Genomic DNA, 8364 nt, shown 5'->3' with positions numbered 1-8364 from the left:
ACTGCAACAGGTACAAGTATCACTTTCTTTTATTATTGCTTCTTTTCTTCCTTATCCACCTACATCCAGTCCCCACTCATCTCCCCAAAATTTGTCAGTCTAAGTTCAGATTTGGTCTCAATACTTACTGATAGTAGAAAGAACTTTACAGTTACTAGTAACTGCAATGTCTTCCTCCCTGGTTACCCAGTTAATGTTTCCCCATTTATTTTGTACAGTGATATGTATTGATCTGCTTATTAGGAGATTCCAAATGTAGGAATTATGAGTTCTATTTTACAAGAGTGATTGGTGTAAGTCTTCAGTAACTATTTAGCTGATTTCATTTGTAATCATGAGGGGCATTTATGGTCAAACCATAAAACTACAAAGGCAGGCTGTTACAATAAAGTTCTTATTATTATACAAAATAGTTTAAATGAATGGTGTGCTGACATGTTTGATGTGTGAGAGAAGAAAGTTTTCTTCTCCATTTGTATATTTTGTGGCAAAAACAATTAGAGATTTAACTGCATATGACAATGATGTTCAAGAAGAGGGCCTGTCTTTTATAAAATTGTCTTATGTGCTGCATATATGAACTGTTAACTATGTAGACTTACACAGTGTTGTTACAGTGTCAAAACTGTTGCTTTGTTTATAATGTTTTGCAATATTTGATGTTATTTACACATAAGAACATGCTTTCTCAGTAATGAGTTTCTTCCATTTTGTGACTTCAATTTGATTAAAAAATAAAATTGCTGTAAGTGAAACAATCCGCAATAACATTTACGTTCCTTCTTGTCACAAATATTTGATCTTATTTTCTGGATATGTATCTGAGGAAGTGGTTAGCCAGAAATCTATGAGTACATCTTAAATTCCTGCAAGTGGTCAGAGAACATGTGATACATAATGCTTTCAACATGTGTAAAAATCTATACAAGTTGTAATACATTGACAAATGTTTGGCTGTTTGTTTATGAATATGTCATGATTTCTGATGGTGTGTATAGGCAGGAGCCTAAGAACGCAGCTTAAATTACTGTGAATGGAAACAAGCTGCTATCATATTTATTGTCTTGCTTGTCACTAAAATTTAGTTGTGGTCGCGTTCTTAATAATACTTTCTCAAATTTGGTGGCCAAGACAAAGATCACACCACACAATGAACAAGGGATGTCACGTGAATGATTCCCGATTTCAGCTAAATGCAGGGACGTCCCGTGACTGTTTCTGATTTCAGCCAAGCGCCATAAGCATGCCATACTACATTCGAATTTTAGTCACTTGTGTTGTTATGTTGGTAATCTGACTCCTTGTTTCTTTTTTATCTTTGCTGTCTATGAGATGTGGACTATTTTTGAGTTGTAGTTGCTGTTTTGTGTGAGTACCATGTAACACATTCTCTATGAATAAGTATTATGAACAATCTAATTGTTATTTATCTTTATGAACCCAAACCTCACTCTGCTAACACATTATTTGAACCATTCAAAGATGTCTGGTTGTCAAGCCCTTCTCTGTATAGCAAATCAAAGTAGAAGAAAGTAATATGCCAAAGCTAATGAACTAGTTTTTGTAGGTTATGATTCAATGACCAAAGGTTACAGACTAACTGATCCACAGAACCCCAAGAAACTGTGGAACACAGGAATGTTATTTTTCTGGAGAATGAGTTTATGAATCACAACAGCAGTTGCCAGCTGTAAATTATGAAGATTACTGTATGTTCTAGCCAAGTAAGCAATATGCTGAACAGGGAGAGATAGAGGAAGTAATGAAAGTCAACAGTATTGGCAGTGACAGAGCTGACACTGATAGGAACCCACACTGCATCCCACATGTTCTGTCAGTGATAGACATAGAAGAGGCTGAGATGAAATCAAAGGAACCTGATGCTCCAGAAGAGGAAAGCCAGTCAGAAAGTCAGCCCTTGTACCCAAATCCAAGGAGTAACCAGATTATGTCACCTATTTGATAAGTGATTTTTCCAGTTTAGGAGAAGATCCTGTGAACCTGGAGGATATCATGTTGAGGAGTGACAGAGAAGACAGGATAAAGGGCATGAAAGAGGAAATAAAGGGTTTCCAGAACAACAGTGTTTGGGGACTTGTGGACCCACCAAAGAGTAAAAGTACTGTAGGTAACAAGTGGGTATTTAAGCTGAAAAGGAATGCAGATGGTACAGTGCTCTTACCATGCTAGACTAGTTGCTAAGAGATCTCCACTAAAGTTTGGTATAGACTATTGTGAAATCTTTTTACCTGTTATGAGAAGTAGTACTCTTAGAGCTCTCATTAGTTTAGCTGTAAATCTTTATATTAAGAGTGTTTTTCTGTGTGGGCTCTTGGAGGAAACTATTCTCATGAAGCAATGATATGGTTTTGTATCAAAAGGTACTGAAGGTAAAGTTTACAACTGTCAGCTAGACAGTGGAATGAAAAGGCAAAAGGTATGCTTTTAGACCTACACTGAAGCATCAAAGAAACTGGTATAGGCATGTGTATTCAAATACAGAGATATGTCAACAGGCAGAATACAGTGCAATAATCAGCAACACCTCTGTAAGACAAGTGTCTGGTGCAGATTATCAAGATTGTGAGTTTGAACGTGGTGTTATAGCTAGCACATGAGCAGCGGGACGCAGCAACTCCCAAGTAGCAATGGAGTGGGATTTTCCTGTACGACCATTTCACAAGTGTACCGTGAATATCAGGAATCTGCAAAACATCAAATCTCCGACATCGCTGTGGCTGGAAAAAGATCCTACAAGAATGGGACCAAGGGCGACTGAAGAGAATCGTTCAAGTGACAGTAGTGCAATCCTTCAGTAAATTGCTGCAGATTTCAATGTTGGGCCATCAATAATTGTCAGTATGTGAACCATTCAACGAAACATTATTGATGCGGGCTTTCAGAGCTGAAAGCCCACTCATGTACCCTTGATGACTGCATGACATAATGCTTTACGCCTCACCAGGGCTCCAGAAATACTCTTCTGAATTTAAACACTTCCGCTGGCCACCAAACTCCCCAGACATGAACATTATTGAGAATATCTGGGATCCTTTGCAACGTGGTGTTCACAAGATATTTCCACCCTCTTGTACTCTTACGGATTTATAGACAGCCCTGCACGATTCATGATGTCAATTCCCTCCAGCACTATATCAGACGTTAGTCGAGTCCACGCAGTGTCACATTGCAGCACTTCTGCGTGCTCACAGGGGACCTACACAATATTAGGCAGGTGTAACAATGAGATCGAATGGACCGTGCGTGACCAATGTTATCGGGCGACCTCTGGCGACGGCGTCTGACAACTGATGTCGGTGACACTGTGAGTGCAGCCTATGGTAGCTGCCTATCAAATGAAGAAAGCGGCTTAGCTGCGCGACCAAGATGCCTACTTTAGCCTTAATAGAAAGCAATACAAGGAAGTTAGTAGCTTGGTAAATGACAGTATTTAAATGAAGGCTGTAATGATTAGTTATTAACTTAATTCAACATTGCATTGTCTTTCGCATCTCCACTGCACGCCCTGGAAAAAATAATTCACAAACTGTTTTTCATGAAGAATAACTACGCATCTGGTGCTGAGCAACATGTTGTTGTAAGCAACATTGGATAGACTTCAGCTTTTAAATACCGATATCCTAAAGAAAAATATGCAAAAAGATGTTGAAAGCTTTGGTTTAGGCACATATTACTGCTTCTACAAGACACTGACCTTGGCGTACAGCGGAAATTGTTCATCTGTAATTCTTTTAGTATACTCCCCATGATCTAACGTTTCCAACACACAGTGCAGAACTTTAAATAATTAAACATCTTCGGAGAAGACTTTCAGAATGACCAGAAAACTTGAAATACGAAGTAAGACTGCTCCCAAACAATGTCTTCAACAAGAATGGCACAATATCATCTCAGAGACGACTTGAAAACTGGTTCATTCCACACCAAGGAGGTTAACAGAAGTCATACATAGAAGAAGAATGCCAATAAAATGTTAACGTTGCCATATTTATGTGCATCATAATTTTCTTTGTACATATGAATACGTTTTTCCCCACTGTGTCAAGTCAGCTTGTACAGAAATTTTGTTTACTTTTCGCAGAAGGTTAATTTAGCTAAACCCATTTATTATGTACGGTGAAACGTAATAGCTAGGACCTTTTATGCTTCTTTAAAGTTTATTACCACCAGATTCTCGCTAACATTTGATCCATTGAGAAGTTATAACATACCAACAGCAATCCTAAGCATAGCCAAATGTGGGTAATACAGGTAATACTCCAATTTGGGAATTGTTATGATGAAATAAATCTGTGCAAAGCATTCGTTATGCCTCAAGTAAAGTTGGTAATTGGTAGAAATGTTTGAAACCATGTTATCTACTTAAAATCACTAAAATATGACTAAGATCATTATCTGCAACACAATACTTTAAATCCGATAAATTTGTAACTAAAGAACCGAATTAAATTAAAATGTGAGTCTTACTACGTAACTGGCAAGCATTTTGCTGTATGTTTGAAATTTAATTACTGTTATTAACAGGAACGTTAATTGCAAATATGTAAAGACTGTTATTACTGAAATGAAGTAAATTTTTATTGAAGCTAGGAAATACGCGAGGAAGAAATTATATTTGATATTTCTCATGTAGCCCACTAAAATGCAATATGTATTGTTATATTTCAATATCTATTTTCGCTGTGAATGAGATTTTTCTGAAACACGTTACGTTTACTTCCTAATGATATTTTATTTTACGACTCATACTCTGTTATTTTCTGTTCGGATATATGCCAAATTTCGTTGTATTTCATTAATTTTTTGGTTTTAACGATCACTAACATTGTAACTAAATGCTTGTAAGATCCACGCGGAACCACCACTATATGGGAGTTTTGCACGAGCTTTCGAGATGGCCACTGTACCTGTCTCAATTGTAAATATGTAACAATCCTTCAACACGCACACTGTGCCAATTTAGATCAGTTGTACTACTGATTGCTCGTTATTTATTTATTTTCGTATTCCATAGATCCTCGGTGTGAGTGTATCGCTATGATGTAGACCGTATCAGATTATTGCAGTAATAACCATATCCAAATGGTCTCGTGGCTTACGAACTTCATGACTTCAAGATGGAAATAAATTACTTCGAAATTCAAAAACATGTGTGGCACAAATTAATGTGAGCAAATTTCTCACGCTGATCGGTTGCTGTTATACCCGGATTGTGACTTTCATTTTCTACAGAAACGGCAGCAGATTATCTTATCGACGCAGATTACATAAGTATAGCGAGTTTAGCCGCTGATTCACTTTCTACAGATACTGATAGTTAAGTGAATAACTTCAGGATTTTTTATTACAGCATTATATTAACGTAATTCAGTAACTTCATGAAGTTCAGTGCATTAATTGACTTTCAAAGTATTTGATCCCAGCCAGTTGGTTACTTCAAATACAGTAGAAACTTTTTACTTCTTTGTATTTGCCAAAACTATACGATAGATTAGAAATAACACCCAATCTTGTTAGTTTACCAAATAACGTCTCCTTAGTTGTAATAACTAAAATTAATCTACATGAACAACGGTCAGTGAATACTTTTTTCCGTGACTGTACTATCTTCAGAAGCATTTCTACCAATTTTCCTTCTTACGAGGAGAGGTTCCTAGCGGTGGGATCGACTTTTTGAAACAACAAAGGCGGTGTTGGTTAAGGTCCAAGGAATCGCACCCTGCAAGCATTTACCCTGATGGGCCCTCGTTTGCGAGTAATTGAGGAAAAAAGTTTCGAATTTCGCTTGATGATCTGTTGGTTTAAAAATAGTAACAATTTACAGATTGGTTGCATAGCGTATTTGTGAATGTCTGGTCTCACGTGCAAAAGGTTGTGGCTTCAAATTTTGTTAGGTACTTTCAAACTTTTTATTTTTAAATCTTTATTGAAATGGCCTTGATAATTATTTTTATTCGGTTGATTGGCTTAAATGTAATTTTTTTTCTATTCCTTTCTTACATCATAATAGTCATCATACAGAATACATCACTTGCTCTCATTTTCCTCCCTAACCGTCTTTTTCCACTTGTAATCCTTGTTAATGTGATTTTGAGTATTGTTATGTATTAACTTAGCTTTAGTTTCCTCCATTTTGTCCGCAGCTCGTGGTCGTGCGGTAGCGTTCTCGCTTCCCGCGCCCGGGTTCCCAGGTTCGATTCCCGGCAGGGTCAGGGATTTTCTCTGCCTCGTGATGACTGGGTGTGGTGTGATGTCCTTCGGTTAGTTAGGTTTAAGTAGTTCTAAGTTCTAGTGGACTGATGACCATAGATGTTAAGTCTCATAGTGCTCAGACCCATCTGAACCATCTTTCTTCCATTTTGTCATCTTAACATTTCCGTTCACGTTATTGCATTCATTATACCATATTCTAGTTTTGTTTGAATTATGTTTTATTTATAATTCCTGTTTTCGTTTAACCCATCATCGGCGTTATTTTGCCCATAGTGCAATAAGAATTTATGTTTTAAATGTTCGTATGACGATTGCCATCCCAAAAGACGTACATCTTGCAACGAAAAATACGTTCTTGACAACATAACTTTCCTCTTCTTTTCTGACAGACAAACAGTTTCCAAGTTTCAATCACTATGACAGTCAAATAAAAATAATTAAATTCATATGCACGGAGATTCTAAGTGGAAAAGGATGACAGAAAGAACAAATAAGAAATTTAAGAAATTAATATGTTGATGAAAATGATGTGACAAAGGAATGCAAATTTTAAAAAAATTGAGCGTAAACCAATTAAATGAATAAATATAGTGATCAAAGTTACTTCGTTCAAGATCTAAAAATAAAAAAAAATATGCAGCCGATGAGATTCAAACTGATAACCTCTGCATGAAAGGCCACAACCTTAACCATTACACTATGCTACTTTTAAAACCATAAAGCATAAAGCGAAATTTCGGAATTCTTTTTCGTCGATTACTCGGCAAATGATGGCCCTACCAGGTTGCGATACCTGGGACATTAACCTACATCACTCTACAAGCCGTTTCAAAAAGTCGATCCCACGGCTGGGGACCTATCCTTGTTAATGCTTTTCTGTGGCAACTGCACCATTTCATCCGCTTACCCGCTTGCCCGAAAGAACAGATACTTAGCATATACAGTATATAGATAAGGCTCACCGGCCACTTGACCATCTTCTTCTTCTGTGCGAATGCACAAACAGTGCCCGAACTCTTACGCACCACGAGTAATGAGTATAATGGGCGGGGGCACTACGAATGTAGTGCGGGACAATACGTTGAGAATGTGGGTTTCGCGGGAAGCGTGCCAGAGATAAATCCTTGCAGTCGCGCTATCCTCTGTGTCCTCGGTGGCTCAGATGGATAGAGCGTTTGCCATGTAAGCAGGAGGTCCCGGGTTCGAGTCCCGGTCGGGGCACACATTTACATCTGTCCCCGTTGACGTATGTGAACGCCTGTAAGCAGCTGAGAGTGATCTATGACCGTGGGACGTGTGAGTCACTCGTTATTGCCATGATGAATCTTTATGATGCCTTTGCTTCTTCATTCAAGCAGCTTCTTATTTGGCTTTCAAGGCGTCAGTGGACCCTATGCTAGGGATGGCCGTTATCGCTCAATCAACTGGTTTTCACTCATATCGTTTTTTTCTATGATAGTTTAACCTGACTATTAAAACCTCTCAAAATAACCGGTTTTTTGAAATAACAGATTTTCGGTTTTTTAGGCCCCGGGAGTAGACAACATTCCATTAGAACTACTGATGGCCTCGGGAGAGCCAGTCATGACAAAACTCTACCATCTGGTGAGCATGATGTATGAGACAGGCGAAATACCCTCAGACTTTAAGAAGAATATAATAATTCCAATCCCAAAGAAAGCAGGTGTTGACAGATGTGAAAGTTACCGAACTATCAGTTTAATAAGTCACAGCTGCAAAATACTAACGCGAATTCTTTACAGACGAATGGAAAAACTGGTAGAAGCCGACCTCGGGGAAGATCAGTTTGGATTCCGTAGAAATGTTGGAACACGTGAGGCAATACTGACCTTACGACTTATCTTGGAAGAAAGATTAAGAAAAGGCAAACCTACATTTCTAGCATTTGTAGACTTAGAGAAAGCTTTTGACAATGTTGACTGGAATACTCTCTTTCAAATTCTGAAGGTGGCAGGGGTAAAATACAGGGAGCGAAAGGCTATTTACAATTTGTAGAGAAACCAGATGGCAGTTATAAGAGTCGAGGGGCATGAAAGGGAAGCAGTGGTTGGGAAAGGAGTGAGACAGGGTTGTAGCCTCTCCCCGAAGTTATTCAATCTGTATATTGAG

The 8364-nt window shown here is 38.1% G+C and overlaps 1 non-coding gene across 1 annotated transcript; it reads left to right on the top strand.

Annotated features, from left to right (window-relative positions):
• The first annotated feature begins 7381 nt into the window (after positions 1-7381).
• On the top strand, positions 7382-7455 carry Trnat-ugu (transfer RNA threonine (anticodon UGU)). The gene has a single exon. It is a non-coding gene; the product is annotated as a tRNA-Thr (tRNA).
• The last annotated feature ends 909 nt before the right edge of the window (positions 7456-8364 follow it).

The sequence above is a fragment of the Schistocerca cancellata genome, chromosome 2, assembly GCF_023864275.1.
Source record: "Schistocerca cancellata isolate TAMUIC-IGC-003103 chromosome 2, iqSchCanc2.1, whole genome shotgun sequence".
Taxonomy (NCBI): Eukaryota; Metazoa; Arthropoda; class Insecta; order Orthoptera; family Acrididae; genus Schistocerca; species Schistocerca cancellata.
The sequence above is the reverse complement of the archived record's forward strand: the minus strand, read 5'-3'. Positions and strand labels throughout refer to the sequence as shown.